Below are 19,899 nucleotides of genomic sequence, written 5' to 3' on the forward strand. Positions count from 1 at the left end.
AGGGTCGCTTGTGCCCAGGAGTTCAAGATCAGCCTGGATAACATAGTGAGATCCTCTCTCTACGAACAAACAAAATAACCAGATGTGGTTGTGTGTGCCCATGTCTCACTATATTGCCCAGGCTAGAGTGCAGTGGTGCAATCACCACTCACCGCAGCCTCCACCTCCTGGGCTCAAGTGATCCTCCTGCCTCAGCCTCCCGAGTAACTGGGACCACAGCCATGTGCCACCAGTTTATCCAGCTGTGGTTCTTAAAAAAAAAAAAAAGCCATTCCTTTTCCTTTCTGATTTGAAGTAACATCCTTGTCATAAATTAAACTCACCTGGGTTTTAAAAATACTGCATATTCCCAGACCCCACCCAAGGACCAGAATCTCTGGGAAGGGGACTCCAACCTTATTTGGAATCCAGTGCTTTAGAGACTCGCTACCCAGTCTGCCAAGGACCAGAAGCATCGGCATAACCTGTGAGTGAGACAGAAGTTAAAAGTTTCAGTACCCACCCAGGTCTGCTGAATTTGAAACTGAGTGGAACCCAGCCACGTGTGCCTTCACGAGACCTCTAGGTGACTCCGTTGCTGGCTACCAGTTGAGAATTCCCTATTGAGGCCGGAGTACACAATGGGTGATTCTGCTGACAGGTCCATAGTGGCTATGGGGACCATGGGGATGATGGATATGTCCTGACAGTCCTGACTGGAGCAGTGATGCAGACATGGTGTGTAACTCACTTTCTCCAGCTCTGTTTTCCTGTCTGCTGTCAGGAGACTTGCTCATAGATTTGCGTGAATATGACACACAGATGACGGGCTGGGAAGTGATGGCACTCTTCCACACACCAGAAAGGGCTGAGGGCTCATCGCTTGGAGAGCACTGAAGGTGGGTCCCAGCAGGACCCTCTTTCATAGCTGCTCCGCTCCCCTCTCTCTTTCTAGGGCTGACCTTGGCAGAGGTCACCCTGTCCTAGGACTGAGGCACTGGCTGTTCTGGAGGCCTTGGGGAAACAGGTGGGTTTCTTCGTTTTCAAGGTTTTCAAGGTTCTGCTGAAGGGGTGGGGCTGCCGGGGGTGGGCAGTGCGTTCGGAAGCTGGCTCTGCTGATAATCCTATTCCCATTCTTCATTGCTGCCGGGATTCCCATTACCAGAGCAGGGAGGCCCCAGCTGCTCAGATCTTCCCGGGTGAGCCCTCAGGATGCTGCAGTGACCCGGCCAGGGCCCTCCGCGGGGAGGCCGATGAATAGTGGAGTCGCACCAGCCCAGAGAGCCAATTGCCACCATGCTTGATGCCCCGGGGCTGCACGAGCCCAGAGGAGCGGCCTGAACAGCGCGGGAAGCTGAGTGGGCTTGCTGCTGCTGGGATGTAAGTCCCAGGTGGAACCTCCCTGTCGCCATCTGGAGTGGAAATCAGAGGCTCCACCTTCCAGCCTCGGCCATCTGATTTCTCAGCATGGTTTCAACGTGGGTGGCCTCGGGTTGGGTTCCAGGCCCACCGCGGGGGGCAACGCCCTCCCACACCAGAATCTCTCCCCTCTAGGGTGAGCTGGGGTACCAGGCTCCAGGATCCCACCATAGGTTCCCAGTACATCAACGTTTCTCCTACCTGTTTGTCATAGAGCCCCTGAGTGCTTGTTAAACTACAGACTCTCTGGCCCTCTCTATGAAGACCTGCTAGGGCCTTGGGGGTCGGACCTAAGAAATGGGCATAACAGGTGCTTCTGTAACCCCTCTCAGTGAAGTGGGAACCCCCAATTCCTGGGTGCCAGGGAGCTTTAAGACCAGTGGGAAAGGGCGAGACTCATGGAGGCCTGCAAGTGAGAAATGCCCTCGTGGACTTGATTACTCCCGCCGACGGTCTCCTCTGCCCCTCCCAGGGTGACTCACAGGAGGCTTTCTTGCTCACCCTGTCTGAGTTTCTTGGAAACAGGGCAGATTTTTTTTTTTTTCTGCCAACACTGGGGCCCCACCCTGAGCTGCAGGGATCACAACGAGATTACAACACCTACTTTCTGAGGACACCTACAGGGGTGGTTGCGGTCATCTCCCGCCTCTGAGCCCTGCCATAGGTTAAGGCTTGAGTGAGACGCAAGGCGGGACCAAAACTCCCCCGGCTTGGGAGGAGGGCACTGGCCCGCCGTCTGTGGATCCTTCCAGAAACACTGGCTCTTCTGGAGGGGAGGGGAGGCCTGGGGCAGAAACACTGGAAGAGTTTGCTAGAAAGTGTTTCCCTCTGGGGGTGGGGCGGGCCTGGCGCTCCCCAGCACGTGCGCGCGGTACCTGGAGAAGGTCCTGCTGGGACGCCTTTCCTTCCTGCCGCGCCCCGAGCTTGCCCGGCCGCTCCCTCCCGCGTCAGCGCATTTCCCACGGTTCCGGGGGAGCTGGGGCCGGGGGGGTGCGGGGGCAGCTGCGCCTGCAGGGTGGACGCGGCCTACGGGGCGCCCCCCAGTCCCCCGCCCCGGCTCCCGCCCCCGCTCCCCGGGCCTGGGACACGCGGCCAGCGGGGGGCGCCTGCGGCCGCTCCTCCTTCCCCGCCCGCGGTGAGTGCCGAGCCAGCCCGCGGCCACTGGGGCGGTCACTCTGGCGGCCGTGGAGCGGGAGCGCGCGGCAGGTGAGCGCGGGGCGCAGAGGAGCGCGGCGGGCGGGCCCGGGATGCGCCCGGGGTCGGGGGATTCCCGTGGCCGCAGCCCCGCGCCGCGCGGTTCCCACACAGATGGGCGGGTGGCCCCTCTCCCGGCCCGTCCTTCCCCGGCCTCGCGGGCGCCCGGCGGTGGCGGCTCCTGCCCGGGTGGGTCGGGAATGCTCCGAGACCCTCCCTCGGGCCACGACCTCCCCCCTTAGGCACCGCCGGCAGGGATACACTTCCCAGACGCTGCCCCAGCCGGAGCCCGCTTTCCGATGACAAGACTGAGACCCAAGGGAGGCCGCCCGGCCCCAGACCCCTGCGGTGGAGCCCGGCTGGCTTAGGGGGCAGAGCAGGGCTGGCTCCGGGCGGCGGGGCCTGTTGGAAGCAAACACTGCACAGGGTAGCAGCCTCTGTGGGTGCAGGACCGGGCTGTGGGTCTGCAGCGCTCGCGCCAGAGCCAGTAGAGAGCAGGACCCCTCCGTGGCCAAAGAGGACCAGGGTCCATGGGAGAGTGAGCCAGGCCCGGCCCCTGCCTCGGATCCCAACCTGGGAACCCAGACGCCTCGCACATGAGGAAGTGACAGTGGGAGCCGACCCCTGTTGGGAGAGAGAGGCTGGAGCCTCTCCATGGATTGGAGTTGTTCCCTCTCCTGGTTTATGTCTCAGGTCCCCTCCCTCCAAGCCAGGAACTCCTTTCTGAGCCCCAGAGCTGAAGCTGGAAATGACCGCGTGGGCGCCGTGAACGGAAGTAGAGCCCTTAAAATGAGGAGCAGGATACCCTCTGTGGTCGGCTGAAGCCCCCTCGGGCCCGGTCCAGAGTGATGCTCCAGAGATTGATTGATTGAATGAATGACCAACAGGACTGTAGTGGACTCTGGATGAGGCTACAGCTGTGGGGACTTAGGCAGGGGCTTTGGGCCCTGAGAGGAGGGGGTTCTGGGGTTCAGTGAATGCCTTCAAACATGGGCAGGTGCCCTTGTAGAAGGGAGTTTGTGGGCTGTGGATCTGGGGGCAGGCTGTGGGGAGAGGTCAGACTCCAGGTTTATAGGGGGACCCCACAGAAGTGGCTGACTGGGCCTGGGTAGAGGGGTGAGAACCCTCTTCCCCACTATCTGGTGAGTTGAGTCCATATGCGGAGGAGGCAGGGTTTTTTTTTTTCTTGAAACAGGGCCTTGCTCTGTCCTCCAGACTGAAGTGCAATGGCACAATCATGGCTCAGTGCAGCCTCCACCTCCCAGGCTCAGGTGATCCTCTCACCTCAGCCTCCCTAGTAGCAGCTGGGATTACAGGTGTGCGCCACCATGCCCGGCTAATTTATTGATTTTTTTTTTTTTTTTTTGTAGACACATGGTCTCACTATGTTGTCCAGGCTAGTCTTGAACTCCTGGGCTCAAGTGATCCTCCTGCCTCAGCCTCCCAAAGTGCTGAAATTACAGGTGTGAGCCACCGTACCCATCCTTCCTTTCTTTTCTTTTTCTTTTTCTTTTCTTTTCTTTGACTCCTGATTTTATTATTGAGTTTCTTCTCCATCTGAAGCTGTCTTCTGTGGCTGGGAGCCTGGCCTCACAGGACCAGGTCTTCTAAAGCTGCCTCCCCACTGCTCAGTATTTGGGATCCCTAGGTGCTGGGTCCTCTTCCTTCAGCAGCCACACAGGCCCTGAGTGCCCCTGGGCTTAAAAGAATGGGTACTTTTGGGCTTTTCACAGAGGGGAGCAGGGAGAGGTGAGGCCTGCTGGGCCCTCCCAGGGAGCCTTCCAATTTCCAAGGCCCTTACAAAGCCCCTGCGTATCCCTTGTATCTTTAATCATAAGTCAGGCAGGACCCAAACGACCAGCCCATTTGCAGGTGAGAGAGCTGAGGTCCTCACAGGTCTGGTAGCAAGGAGCTGGGCTGTTCTGATGTGGTCTAGGTGGAGCCCGTTTGCTCCACATCAGCGAGCCCGTTTGCTCCACATCAGGGCTTATGTCTCCTCCTTCCTATCCCTGGCTGAATCCAGCAAGGGGTGGCCTGTGTCTGGGCAGGAGGCAGAGAGGTGAGTTAGGTGTGAGCCCTGCCGTGGCCAGTAGGGGAAACCGAGTGGATGCACTTTGACCCCAAACACTCACACTGCAGGCAGGCCAGGCTGTGCTTTTGTGCATTGAAGGGTAAGGAGGGACCGTTACTTTTTACAGATACCCTGTACAAAAATTTAGGGTATCTTTGGGGGAGTTTGTGGACAGATCATTTTCTTACTTAGTCATGCTTTCTGCGTTTTCAAAATTGCCAGCAATGAGGAAGAAAAGCAAAACTTTTATTCCCTTTGTGTTTGCTCTGGTAAATTTTCAAGAGCAGTTCTGCTGCTTCTGAATCTTAGAATTGGGTTTGCAGATGAGGTCTGGAGGCTGATGCCAATTTCTGAATTTGACAGGATAACACATGGTGAGGTTCCAGGATTTTGAGGTATTTCAGTACACATTAGCCTCACAGCCTAACAGAATGGCCTGGGACTCAGGTGGATGATGCCCTGTTGGTCGGTGGCAGAGCTTCTTGCTGGCATGTCACCCCTTCTGCTGTGTGTCTGCTGGGATCTGTGGCTCATGGTGGTTGGGAAGCTACTGGGTCCTGCCTCCTCTTTCCAGATGTACAGACTGTGTGTGGGCCCCTTGAGTGCTTTCTGCTCTCTGCATAAGAACCTGCACCATTCCCACCTCCCAGGCCTTGCCCTTTGCTGTGCCTTCTTTCTGTAACCCTTCCAGTATGGTCCTATTGTGTGTCTTAGCAAGTATTCAGGCTCTGGCCTGGCGCAGTGGCTCACGCCTGTAATCCTAGGTCTTTAGGAGTCTGAGGCAGGCAGATCGCTTGAAGTCAGGAATTTGAGACCAGCCTGGCCAACATGATGAAACCCCATCTCTACTAAAAATACAAAAATTAGCTGGGCATGGTGGTGGGTGCCTGTAATCCCAGCTACTCGGGAGGCTGAGGCAGGAGAATCACTTGAGCCTGGATGGCGGAGGTTGCAGTGAACTGCGGTTGCGCTACTGCACTCCAGCTTGCTCTGGGTGACAGAGCAAGACTGTCTCAAACAACAACAACAACAAAAAACCAAAGTACTCAGGCCCCTCTTAGACAGTTGACCTCATGGGTTTCCCCTGAGCCCTGGTCTGTGGGTTAGGGATGTGGCCTGCGGGCAATTACGACTTCAGGCTCTGCCTTTTGGACCTGGACATTTGGGCCTGGACTATAAGGGGAGAACATGGCAGGCACTGCTGGCCCCAGCTCTCTGAGGCCTTCGTTATCACCCAGTTTGCCAGGAGGTGGGGGGGCTCCTTTGCAGGTGAGCACGTTCTTTCTCTGGAAATAGCTACGTGGGGCCCTGCTGGGCGGGGGTGGTGGGCATCTGGCCAGGGCCATTGCCAGGCGTGGGGAGCAAGCAGCCTGAGGCCCAGCCCGTGTGTGCACAGGAGAGTGCTCCTTCAGTTAATGACCACTTGCTGAGTGAGGCGCCTTGAGCAGCTGTTTGCAGAGGGAGCCCCTGTTCAGTTAACAACAAAGGTCTTTCTTTGGAAACTCTTGGGCCTGGAAGACCAGAGCAGTACAAGCTCTAAAGAGAGTCCCCCGGGCTTGAGTCCCACCTTAATGTTTGGTAGCTGTGTGATTTTGGGCAAGTGCTTCAACCCCTCTGAGCCTTCAGTTTCTCACTTATAAAATGTGGACAGTAAGAGTGCTTATCTCAAGGCCGGGCGCGGTGGCTCAAGCCTGTAATCCCAGCACTTTGGGAGGCCGAGACGGGCGGATCACGAGGTTAGGAGATCGAGACCATCCTGGCTAACACAGTGAAACCCTGTCTCTACTAAGAAATACAAAAAAAAAAAAAAAAAAAAAAAAAAACTAACAAGGCAAGGTGGCAGGTGCCTGTAGTCCCAGCTACTCGGGAGGCTGAGTCAGGAGAATGGCGTAAACCTGGGAGATGGAGCTTGCAGTGAGCTGAGATCTGGCCACTGCACCCCAGCCTGGGTGACAGAGCGAGACTCCGTCTAAAAAAAAAAAAAAAAAAAGAGTGCTTATCTCAAAGGCCAGGGATTTAACCTCCAGGTTAAAGGACACTGAAGAGAGGTGACAACAAAATGAATTGGCCGGGTGAGGTGGCTCACGCCTGTAATTCCAGCACATTGGGAGGCCGAGGCGGGTGGATCACTTGAGCTCAGGAGTTCGTGACCAGCCTGGCCAACATGGTGAAACCCCATCTCTACTAAAAATACAAAAAATTAGCTGGGCATGGTAGCTTGTACCTGTAGTCCCAGCTACTTGGGAGGCTGAGGCAGGAGAATCGCTTGAACCTAGGAGGCAGAGGTTGCAGTGAGCCGAGATCACTACACTGCACTCCAGCCTGGGGGGCAAAGCAAGACTCCATCTCAAAAAAACAAAAAAACATAAAACCTAAAATGTAGTATGTGGCCAGGTGCAGTGGCTCACACCTTTAATCCTAGCACTTTGGGAGGTTGAGGCAGGTGGATCACTTGAGGTCAGGAGTTTGAGACCCCAGCCTGGACAATGTGGTGAAACTCTGTCTCTATTTTTAAAAATAAACAATTTTAAAACAAGTAAAATTAAGTTTTAAAAATGCAGTATGTGAGCATACGGTGGGAAAAAAGGTATAAAGCACATTATTGAGACGGTTGATAAAATTGAGTATGGGCTGTAAAGTATTATGTCAACATTAAGTGATCAGATAACTGTTTATCTGAGCCCTTGTTCTTAGGAAATTTGCAAGGCTAAAGGAGCACTCTCAAATACTAAAGAGAAACAAATGTATAGATATCTAATAGAAGGAAGCAAAATGGTACAAATAGGCAAGTCTGGATTGAAAGGTATAGAATTCTTTGTACTTATCACTTTTCTGAAAGATTTTTGAAAGTATTTAAAATACAGCTTTAAAAAATGCCTGTCTTGCTGGTGAGGTGACTTACACCTGTAATCCCAGCACTTTGAGAGGCCAAGGTGGGAGGAACGCTTTAGGCCAGGAGTCTGAGACTAGCTTGAGCAACATAGCAAGATTCTGTTCCTTCCCAAAAAAAGAAACAAAAAATTGCCAGGCCTGGTGGCACATGCCTGTGGTCCCAGCTACTCCAGAGGTTGAGGCAGGAGGATCACTTGAGCCCAGGAATTCGAGGCTGCAATGAGCTATGATAACTATACTGCACTGTAGTTTGGGTGATAGAGCGAGACCCTGATTTAAAAAAAGAAAAAGAAAAAGAAAAAAATGCCTGTCTTATGAGACTGTGGTATGATGAAATGACATTACTTCACGGTACTTAGAACAGCCTCTGGCACTCAGTGAGCGTTAGCTGTTATTGTTGCTGTTGCTTTTTGTTATCTTTAGTGTGGGCAACGTGTGTACCATCTCCCGTCGCCATGATCCTGGGGGTCAGGCCTTGTTTCTCCACTTTACAGATGACACAGTTGAAGTCCAGAGAGGTGAAGTGGCTTGCTCAGGACCACACTGCAGAGTCCAGCGCCGTGAGAGGAGGACTGCAGAAGTGCTTAAAGTTTATTTTGAGCCGGGCGCGATGGCTCAAGCCTGTAATCCCAGCACTTTGGGAGGCCGAGACGGGCGGATCACGAGGTCAGGAGATCGAGACCATCCTGGCTAACACGGTGAAACCCCGTCTCTACTAAAAAATACAAAAAGCTAGCCGGGCGAGGTGGCTGGTGCCTGTAGTCCCAGCTACTCGGGAGGCTGAGGCAGGAGAATGGCATAAACCCGGGAGGCAGAGCTTGCAGTGAGCTGAGATCCGGCCACTGCACTCCAGCCCAGGCAACAGAGCGAGACTCCGTCTCAAAAAAAAAAAAAAAGTTTATTTTGAATTAATCATCAACATTTGAAAACCACAAGATTTTTACATAAAGCCCAGATTTCTAGTTTCTTTTGCCAACTTAGAAGGCCTGTACCCCTGGCCATGTTGCTGCGTGGCAGCTACTAGTGGAAGCTCAGCAGGGTGGCGCCTCACCCAGGGCTCGGGCCTCCAGTGTGCCCCAGTCCCCGCCTAGCCGGCCAGCCTTTCCTGTCATTGCCCCCGCCTGGCCTCCGGGGGCTCCGAGTTCACTGTCCTGGGAAGTGATTGCAGGGTGCTGGGCCACAAAGCTTGGGTTCTCCCCTTCCCCGACCTGCTCCCCCACGCAGAGGGTACAGCATTGCACTGCCTTGACTCAGCCAGTATTTGAGTACCTGGTGTTTGTGGGCAATGGCCGGGGGCTTCAGGCGAGGAGGAAGAGGAGCTGAAGCTTTGGGGCTCCAGCCTGCTCTCCTGTCACAGTCCCAGGCCTCTGTCCATCCCTCCTGCAGCCTCAACCATGTGTCTGGCCCTGAAGAAGGGGTGCAGGGTGGCTCGCTGACCACGCCTTGAGGAGGGTGCAGGAGGAGCCCCCGAGCTGCTGTTTTTGTCCTCGTTGGGTGTATGTAGGCAGGCAGTCCTTTCTCTGCGCCGAGCCTCGGTTCTTCCTCTGTGAGATGGGGCTAGACCACCTTCCTGGAGGGTGGGTGGAAGCGGGAGGAACGGGACTTGTCAGTGTTGAGCGCGGCTGAGCTCTGCACACATGGCTGACAGGATGGTTTCATTCCAGTGTGTGGCTTCTAATGCCACTGGTCCCCCGCCAGCCTGGCTTCGGGGCTAGCAGGAATGGGTTGAATAAAGGCTGGCAATAGGCATGCCCGAGGGTGTGGGGTGGAGGCAGCCACTGGGCAGGCATTGTTTATGTGCCTGGGTAGGCATTGTGTATGTGCCTTCATAGCTGTGCCTTAAGGTCCTCATCTCACAGAGGAGGGGACAGGCTCAGTGAAGATGGCAGGAGCTCACCTTGGTGAGTTTGGTGTTCAACAGATGGGGAAACTGAGGCTCAGAGAGGTGATGTGACCCTCAGGGGTCCCCTGATCAAGCAATAGCAATGCTACGATTAGAAGCCAGAGTTTCTGCCTCCTGAGCTCTGGGCTGCATTCCCAGGAGGAAGAAAAAGCTCATTTCTTATTTTTAAATAGTTTTCATTTTTTAAAGTACAGAAACAATTCACATTTAGGTAATGAAAAATCAGAAAATATAAGTAATAAGGTGGGGAAAAAACTTATTAATAGAATCTGAACTCGAAGTAACCCATTAGCATATTGGTGTATATTCTTCCAGACTTTTTTTCCCCAACATATTACAAGAAAAATAGTTGAGCAGTACAACTTTCCTTATTGTCCTGTAAGGGGAGTTCTGTCTGCCGCAGGCTTTGGGTGTGGAGTTGGGGTCAGGGAGGCTGAAGTGTTACAGAGATCAGCAGCCCAGCCTCTGACACAGGAGGTGCCCTGGGTGATTTTCTGCCCCCGTGCAGATATTTCGGTTGTTTCCAGCATTTTTGCAGCTAGAGAGCTGCACTAAACAGCCTGTAGCTAAGTCCTTGCATGTAGTGGGACTGTTTCTTTAGGGTAAATTAAAACGAGTCCATATCTTTTTCTTTCCTTTTCTTTTTTCTTTTTTCCTTCCCAAGATGGAGTCTTGCTCTGTCGTCCAGGCTGGAGTGCTGTGACAAAATCTCAGCTCACTGCAGCCTCCGCTTCCTGGGTTCAAGTGATTCTCCTGTCTCAGCCTCCTGAGTAGCTGGGATTTACAGATATGTGCCACCATGCCAGACTAATTTTTGTGTTTTTAGTAGACACATAGTTTCACCATGTTGCCCAGGCTGGTCTCAAACTCGTGGCCTCAAGTGATCCACCCCTGCCTTGGCCTCCCAAAATACTAGAATTATAGGTGTGAGCCACCGCGCCCAGCCAAAAATGGGTCCATTTCTTACCTTTGTGGTGCCCTCAGGCTGGACCCAGGTTTGTGGTGGGACCGCATCTGGGAGTGTGGAGGTCTCAGGCACTGAGCGCTTTCCAGTGCCCACTCTTTTGTGGTCAAAGGATGAGACAGGGAGGGGCTCCTGGGGGAGGGCTTTGCTGGGAGTGTGTTCTGACGCCGCCGCCCAGGTTGGCACTGGAAGCCTTTAAGCTCCTGTGGTGAGGTGGGTTGAGGTAGGAGTGGAGGCGGTGGCGTCTGCTGCTACATGCTGGTGGGGCCTAGGGGGCCAGAGCCTGGAGCCTCCTTTGCTTCCAGCAGGAGGGGACCTCAGGAAGAGCTTGCATGTGTCTCTGTCTTTGTCATTGTCTGTCTCTAACTGCCTTTCTCTGTGTGTCTGTCTCTCTCTCTGTCTCTCCCCAGTCAGGAGCAGGGTTGAGGCTGGGTCTGTGTTTCTGACCCTGAGACCTCAGGAGAGTTACCTTCCCTCTCAAGACCACACGATCCTCATCTGCAGGAAGGGGCTAAAAATGACCCCTTTGCCGTGTGAGACACGGAGGAGATGGCAGATCCCACAGTGCTTTCAGTTACAAGGTTTTGACATTTCATTACGAACAAGCCAACAGACACAGCAGCAGACAGGGCAGCGCACCAGCACACCACCCCACGCACCCCTGCCTCTGCTTCCGTAGGCTCCAGCCCGTGGCCTCTGGGAGCTGCCTCTCCTCCCACACACAGCCCCCTCCAGCCACCCTGTCACTTCATCTGTGAGAATGGTAGTCTATGTTACTAAAAGATAAGATGCTTAAAAAACAGACAATGACCAAAGAACTGTTAAAACTAATAAACTAACACAGTGAAATTGTAAAGTCAACACACAAAAATCAGTCATATTTCTGTATGTTAGCTAACTATCTGAAAAAGAAATCCAGAAGATAATCCCATTCACAATAGCCACACGAAGAAATACTTAGGAATAAATTCAACCAAGAAGGTGAGAGAGCTGTATGCTGAAATCTATAAAACAATGAACCAAGAAATGGAACAAGATACAAATAGATGGGATGTTATCCATGTTCATGGATTGGAAGAATTAATATCGTGCAAATGTCCATACTACCTGAAGCTATTGAATGCAGCCTCTGCCAACATTCCAGTGACTTCTCAGAGAAAAAGAAAAAACAGGGAACACGCCTTTGGTTTACACCGAAAGCTATGTCTCCCTGTACCCCGCCCCCGCCCCCCGCCAAAACAAAAGAAAAAACAATTCTAAAATTCAGATGAAACCATAAAAGACCCCAAATAGCTAAAGTGATCTTGAGCAAGAAAATCAAAGCTGAAGGCATCACACTACCTAATTTCAAAATATATTACAGAGCTACAGTAATTAACATAGCATTGTGCTGGCATAAAAATAGACATATTGGGCTAGGCATGGTGGCTTATGCCTGTAATCCTAGCATTTTGGGAGGCTAAGGTGGGAGGATTGCTTGAGGCCAGAAGTTTGCAGCTAGCCTGGGCAACATAGCAAGACCTTGTCTCTACCAAAAAAAAAAAAAAAAAATTAAAAATTTGCCAAGTGTGGTGGCAGGAGCCTGTAGTCCCAGCTACTTGGGAGGCTAAGGTGGGAGGATTGCATGAGCCTGGGAGCTTGAGGCTGCAGTGAGCTATGATTGTGCCAGTGTACACCAGCCTAGGTGACAGAGTGAGCCAATTAAAAAAAAAAATATATATATATATATATATAATTATTTTTTATACAGATAGGGCCATCCAAAGTGCTGGGATTACAGGCATGAGCTACTATGCCTGGCCCATAAGATCCTGTTTCTGGGGGGAAAAAAAAAAAGAGACATATCAACCAATGGAACAGGGTAGAGAGCTCAGAAATGAACCCATGAATACATTTACAGCTCAATAATTTGTTTGTTTGTTTGTTGTTCAGATAGTGTCTCACTGTCACCCAGCCTGGAGTACAGTGGTGCGATCTTGCCTCACTGCAAACTCCACTTCCCATGCTCAAGCCATCCCCCTACTTCAGCCTCCTGAGTCACTGGGACCACAGGTACATGCCACCTTTGGCTAATTTTTGTATTTTTTGTAGAGATGGGGTTTCAACATGCTGCTCAGGCTGGTCTTGAACTGCTGAACTCAAGGGCTCTGCCTACCTCAGCCTCCCAAAGTGCTGGGATTACAGGCATGAGCCACCATGCCTGTCCACTCCACTGATTATTTTGACAAACGTGCCAAGGACACCTCATGGGAAAAGGATAGCCTCTTCAATAAACGGTGTTGGGAAGACTGGGTATTCACATGCAGGAGGATGAAATTAGATCCTTACATGCAAAAACCAACTCAGAATGGACTGAAGACTTAAACATAAGACCTGAAACTGTAGAACTACTAGAAGAAAATATAGTGAAAAAGCTATGTGATACTGTTCTGGGAAATTATTATTATTGACCCCAAAATCTCATGCAACAAAAGCAACAATAGACAAGTAGGATGATGTCAAACTTAAAAGCTTCTGCACGGCAAAGAAAACAGTTAACAGAAGAGACAACCTGTAGACTGGGAGAAAATATTTGCAAGCCAAACATCTGATGAGAAGTTAATATCCAAAATAGATAAGGAACTCAGTAACAGCAACAACAACAACAAACCCAATTAAAAAATGGGCAAAGGATCTGAATAGACATTTTTCAAAAGAACCCATACAAATTACCAAACAGGTATACGAAAAAATGTTCAGCGTTACTAATCATTAGGGAAATGCATATTAAAACCACGGTGAGGTATCACCTCACACCTGTTAGAATGGCTATTATTAAAAAGATAAGAGAAGCCAGGTGTGGTGGCTCACGCCTGTAATTCCAGCACTTTGGGAGGCTAAGGCAGGAGGATTGCTTGAGCCTGGGAGTTTGAGACCAGCCTGGGCAACATAGGGAGAACCCATCTGTACAAAAAATAAAAAAAAAAAACAAGCCAGGTGTGGCAGTGTGCACCTGTTAGTTCTAGCTAGTCAGGAGGCTGAGGTGGGAGGATCACTTGAGCCCAGAATTCAGAGGCTTCAGTGAGCTATGATCACACCACTGCACTCCCAGCTGGGCAAGACCCTCTCTCAAAAAAAAAAAAAAAAAAAAAGAGAGAGAGAGACAGGTGTTGGAGGAAATGTGGAGAAAAGGCAACCCTTGAGCACTGTTGGTGGGAATACAAATTAGCACAGCCATTATGGAAAATAGTAGGGCCCTCCCTTCCTTCCACTCGTGGGTACATATCCAAAGGATTTGAAAGTAGCATGTCAAAGAGGTATCTGCACTCCCATAATTATTGCAGCATTATTCATAATAGCCAAGATCTAGAAACAAGTGTCCCTTAATGGATGAAGACATACATACACAATGAGATATTATTTCGCCTTAAAAAAGAAGGAACATGGGTGAACCTAATGGACATTACGCTAAGTAAATAAGCCAGGCACAGAAGGACAAATACTGCACAATCTCACTTATGTGTGGAATCTAAGAAATCTAGGCTGTGTGCGGTGGCTCACGCTCGTCATCTCAGTGCTTTGGGAGGCTGAGGTGAGAAAATTGCTTGAGGCCAGTTGTTCAAAACAAGCACGGGCAACATAGCACCCCACCTCTACAAAACAAACCAAATCCAAAAGACCACCACCAACAAAAAAATCCAATTGAACTCAGAAGCAGCAAGTGGAAGGGGGGTTACCAGAGGCTGTGTGTAGGTAGCGGGGGCAGGGATGGGGTGGGGAGAGGGATGTAGATAGGGAGAGGCAGTCAGAGGATACAAAGTTTTAATTAGGAGGAATCAGTTTTTTGAGACCTATTGCACAGCATGGTGACTATAGTTAATGTATATTTCAAAATAACTAAGAGGGTCATTTCAAATGCCCTCACCACAAACAGTGCTAAATACTTGAGGTGATATGTTAATTAACTTCATTTCATCATTCTACATTGTATATATGTAATGTCACTTTGTATCCCATAAATATATACAATTATAACTGATCAATTGACAATAAAATTTAAAAAACAATTATATTTTGCCACACATATTGCTAAACATTAGCAATAATTCTTTAAGATCATAACTATCAATTCGGTGTTCAAACTTCCAATTGTTTTGTAAATGTCAAATATATATATGTACTTATATTTTATATATTAGATTTATCTTTTTTTTTTGAGACAGGGTGTCTGTTGCCCAGGTTAGAGTGCAGTGATGAGTCTCGGTCCACTGCAACCTCCGCCTCCCAGGCTCAGGTGATCCTCCCACCTCAGCCTCCCAAATAGCTGGGACCACAGGCATGCACCACCATACCAGGCTAAATTTTTTGTATTTTTTGTAGAGACAGGATTTCACCACATTGCCCAGACTGGTCTCAAACTTCTGGACTCAAGTGATACGCTTGCCTCGGCCTCCCAGTGTGCTGGGATTAGGGACGTGAGCCACCATGCCAGGCCTATATATTAATATTAGCTTTTTAAAATCAGGATCCAGAGCCAGGCATAGTGGCATGCACTTTGTAATGTAACCTCCAAGCTACTTGAGAGGCTGAGGTGGGAGGATTACTTGAGGTCAGGAGTTGGAGGCTGCGGTGAGCTATGACTGAGCCACTGCACTCCAGCCTGGGTGACAGAAAGAGACCCTGTCTCTTTAAAAAATAATAATCATCAGGATCCGAATGAGGTCCGCATGACGAAACTGTGATACGTTTCTTCAGTCTTTCATCTGTAGGACTGGTACTCATTCATTCTCTCTGTCTTCCATGCAGTGTTTTTGTTGAAGCTGAGTCCCTTTACCTGTAGGAGAGCTTCCTATAATGTGTAGCATGCTCCTTGTCCCCTGAATCCCGTAAACTCATAGTTGTATCCAGAGGCGTGATCTAATTCAGTTTTGATTTTTTTCACACAACAGCACATTGGGGATGCTATTGGAAATTTCTGGGAGGCACATGTGGTCTGGTGGATTTCCTTTTGTAATACTGGCAGTCATTGATATTCAATGACTTTAAGGTAGTTTTTTTTTTTTTTTTTTTTTGAGACATGGTCCCTCTCTGTCGCCCAGGCTAGAGTGCAGTGGCTCAATCATAGCTCACTGCAGCCTTGAGCTCCAGGCTCAAGCAATCCTCCCACCTCAGCTTCCCAAGTAGCTGGGACCACAGGCGCCCACCACCTGCTCAGGTTGATTTTTTTTGTAGAGATGAGGTTTCACTCTGTTGGATTGGTTGGTCTTGAACTGCTGGCCTCAAGCGATCCTCCTGATCTTCCTGTCTTGATCTCCCAAAGTGCTGGAATTATAAGCATGAGCCACCACGCCCAGCCCTTAAGGTAGTATTTTTAATTATGGTAAAAACCTTCCATTTTCACCCTGTTACAAGTGGTGCCTAGTTTGGTGTTGGGTGGAAAACTACCCATCTCAGGGCATTGCTTTTCCTTATTCTTGTTTTTTCTTGATTGTAGCTGGTTTCCCTCCTCTGTTAATTATGTGGGTAGTATATTTTCATTAGAGAAAAACTGAAAAGCAGATCTGAACAAAAAGATAAATATTAAAGTAAAACTGTGCCAAATTCTATCACCTACTGATAACTCCTAAGATTTGGGACATTTTCTTCCCGATTTTCTTGTATGCAAAAAAATACAGGCATCCCTGTGAAATCGTTAAAAAAGAAAGGGGTCACACTTTACATGCGGTTCTGGGAGCTGCTATTTTCAATTCGTGGTATGTCTGAAGGCCCCTTTGAGGATCTGGTGGAAGGGACGTGGCCTTCCTCCCTGCCTGTCCGTGGGTCACACTGGGCCGGGTGCAGGGAAGGACAGGCGGCCTCTGGTTCGGCCCAGCTGCCAAGTTTTTCAAAGGAAATAAGGGCTTTTGGTTGGCAGGGCAGTTGCTTTCACATCTGTTCTTTTAGGATTCTCTGCTGTTACTCAACACACCATGACCCCAGCTGCCCCTTTCCTTCTCCAAAGCCCCGTCTCCCAGACCTGGCAGAGATCGGGGCTCTGGGGGTCATGGGAGCCAGCTCCCTGCCCTTGAATGGGCTGTGTTGCTTACATGAGGTCGGGCTGTTCGTCTTTCCTTGTTCTGGCATTGGAACAGGACCAAGCAGCAGCGATTTAGGAGGGGCAGTAGCTGCGGGGTGCTGGGTTTAATGGGAAAGATGCTGTTTACTTAGAATATGTGTTCATTTGGAGTGGCTTTGGGGCTTACCCCAGGCCACCCCTTAGGACCAGCACTGATTAGGGCTCAGAAGGCCCTAATGGACCTGGGCATTTTCTTATGCTCCTAGCATGAGAAAGGAACAGATCCCTGCACCTCCCTGAGCCCACAGCTGGGAAGAGATGTGGGCAGAGGCCTGGAGGAGGTGGTGGATGCACTGGAATGTTCCCCTCCTCCCAGCGTGAAAGGTGTCTGGGAGGAAGGGGAGTGGCTCTATCAAGCTGTGCTACCTCTGAGTCCCTCTCCCTGGGGAGTTCACCTCAGTCCCAAGTGTGGAAGAGCTGGGGTGCATGAAACCGCATGGAGTCAGCCCTGCTCTGTCCTCCCACGTGGGGTGAGGGGGCGCTCACACTGCTGGCTGCACTGAGTGGGTGCCATGTTTCTGCACTGTGTTCTTGTTGGGAGTATCTGGTACAGGTCAATCTGGCAGAAATATCGTGAGGGCTTGTGGTGCTGGGGAGAGGTGGTCCTTGCCCTCAGCCAGATGGGTCTGATGGAGGAGAAGACAGGACCCTCAGTCACTCCTGAGCAGGGAGGGTGCTGCATGAATAAGTTCAGGTTCTTTGAACTGCAAGTGCCAGAAACCCACTCTAACCAAAGGGAAAGGGAGAAAGAGAAGACTTGAGACTTTGTGGGGATTCAGACATGGCTGGATCCAGGGACTCAAATGGTATCATGAAGACTCTGCTTCTCTCTCCATTTCTCTGTCTTGGCTTCCTTTTCAGGCCAGTTCTCCCACAGAGAGGTTGTATTTGTAATCTATTGCTGTGTAACGAATTACTCCAATTACCTCACAATTTCTGTAGGTCAGGCTGAGCTGGGTGCTTCTGGCTGGGGTTCTCTGATGAGGTTGCAATCAAGCTGCCTGTCAAGCTGCAGTCATCTGAATGCTTGGCTGGGGCTGGAGGGTCTGCCTCTGAGGCGGCTTCGTCACATGAAGGGTGGGTTGGTGCTGGCTGCTGGCGGGAGGCTTCAGTTCCTCGCACAGAGATCCCTCCTTGGCGCTGCTTCAGGGTCCTCGCACCATGGTGTCTGGCTTCCCCTAGAGGGAGTGATCCAAAGGAAAGCTGAGTGGAAGCTGTGATATCTTTCACCATCTCAGAAGCCGCACATTGTGGTTTCCACAATATTTTATTGGTCACACAGGTGGTGTGTGTGACCATTCACGGACATGAGTTCCAGGGGACAAGCATCACTGGAGGCTGACTGCCACTGTAGCAAAGATGGCCCCAGTGGCTCAGAGCCCACACCTACTGCCAGCTGAATGAGAACACTTTCCCACAGTCCTAACAAAAGTCCCAAAAGTGAATTTCACAGGACTGCCTGAGTCTTACACCCATTCCTCAATATACACTGGTCGTGAATCCACCCCTGCAGGGCTGGTTCCCCTTAGGAACAAGAAGCTGTTACCAAAAGCGGACCTGACATCCTCTCTGGAGAGGCCTGAGGGAAAGTCTGTGGCATTGTGGCCTAGAGGAGGTGATGGTGGGGCACTGGGGAAGGCTTCCTGGTAGAGGGAGCACCTGTACCTGGCAGGATGGGTAGCATTTTGAGCATTCAAGGGGCACTAAGGCCTGAGCAAATGCATGGAAGTCAGGCAGCTGGGTAGCAAGTGGAGGGAGATAAGGATGGAAAAGTGAGTTGGGCCAGGTGGGGGTCCCCGAGAGGCAGGAGGAGGAGGCAGGACTTGCTTCTGGAGGCACAGGCAAGCCATGGAAGGTGTTTGAAGGCAGGCACGTCGCAGAGCCTAGGGATCTAGGGTTTAGAGCGGGGAGAGTGCCTGGCTGTCCTCCTCCCTGCGAGCTTGCACCGAGCACCCGCCATGTGCCTTGTCGGCATTTCTCACAGCCCCTCACAGGCTCCCAGCAGACTGGGCCACATCTCCTGACTTTACAGGGGGGCTCCCTGAGCCACCAGGGTCCCCTAGTTCCGCCATAGTCTCTCCTTGGAGCCCCTGACTCCACAGCTCTCAGAGAGGAATGGTAACAGGACCTTCCTGAAGGCTCCTCTTCATCCCACCAGGATGAGGCGGGGGGTTGGGAATGAGTGGCCAGCCCAATTGCTCAGACCCTCCCAGGGCTCCTCTGGGTGCCGTGAACCCCTGACCTTAGGGGAAGGAAGAGGTGACTGTGGCATGGATGGTGGTTTTTCTCCTCATACCCCCTGGCCCCTACAGAGACGTGCCCAGAGTTCCAAGCCCACTGGGTGCTGAGGGTTTCCTCCCCCCGGTAAGGGCTCCACATCTGGGTTTGTGAGGCAGGGCCAAGCTGTTTGCTCAGCACTCAGCATTATTTGTCCCTTGGCTGACTGACAGCTTGACTGTCTGCCTCGTTTTGGCTGCAGTTTGAGTCCCTCCTACTGACTGTTTCATGGCCTCATCTTGGGCCCCCATCATTCCCCAGGGGAGGAGGTCCTTCTCCCCTAAACTCTGGGCCACATATGCCTGGACCCTGCTGGGTACTTCTCCTCAGATCTGTTTTTTTTTTTTTTTTTTTTGAGACAGGGTCTCACTTTGCCATCCAGTCTGGACTGGAGTGCAGTGGTGTGATCTCAGCTTACTGCAAACTTTGCTTCCTAGGCTCAAGTGATCCTCCCACCTCAGCCTCCCGAGTAGCTGGGATTCAGGTACCTGCCACCAAGCCTGGCTAATTTTTGTATTTTTTTTTTTTTTTTTTTTGAGAGGGAGTCTCGCTCTGTCGCCCAGGCTGAAGTGCAGTGGTGTCATCTTGGCTCACTGCAAGCTCCGCCTCCCGGGTTCATGCCATTCTCCTGCCTCAGCCTCCTGAGTAGCTGGGACTACAGGCGCCCGCCACTGTGCCCGGCTAATTTTTTGTATTTTTAGTAGAGATGGGGTTTCACGGTGGTCTCGATCTCCTGACCTTGTGATCCGCCCGCCTCCGCCTCCCAAAGTGCTGGGATTACAGGCGTGAGCCACCGCGACCGGCCTAATATTTGTATTTTTAGTAGAGATGGGGTTTCACCATGTTGGCCAGGCTGGTCTCGAACTCCTGGCCTCAAATGATCCCCCGTCCTTAGCCTCCCAAAGAACTGAGATTACAGGCGTGAGCCACCATGCCCTGCTGGCTTCTCCCCAGAGCTTTATGCCACGCCTTTGGTGGGCACCTCTTACCTCCTCCCAGCCTAGGAACTTGCATGAAAGGAAACTATGTCCAAGTCAGTTTTGTGTCCCCAGGACCAGGGAAGAGGATGGGGGTTGCTGAGTGGGACAGGAAAGGATTGGGGCCGT

The 19,899-nt window shown here is 51.3% G+C and overlaps 1 protein-coding gene across 2 annotated transcripts in view; it reads left to right on the top strand.

Annotated features, from left to right (window-relative positions):
* Positions 1–2,407: 2,407 nt before the first annotated feature.
* Positions 2,408–19,899, top strand: part of ADCY7 (adenylate cyclase 7) — a 73,206-nt gene continuing 55,714 nt past the window's right edge. Inside the window, exon 1 of one of the 2 annotated variants that reach the window (XM_023209894.2) lies at positions 2,408–2,604. The gene's annotated coding sequence lies outside the window, so the exon portion shown is untranslated. The remainder of the gene's footprint in view (positions 2,605–19,899) is intronic. The other variant, XM_023209889.1, reaches the window with a different exon arrangement.

The sequence above is a fragment of the Piliocolobus tephrosceles genome, chromosome 17 (genome assembly GCF_002776525.5).
Source record: "Piliocolobus tephrosceles isolate RC106 chromosome 17, ASM277652v3, whole genome shotgun sequence".
Lineage (NCBI taxonomy): Eukaryota > Metazoa > Chordata > Mammalia > Primates > Cercopithecidae > Piliocolobus > Piliocolobus tephrosceles.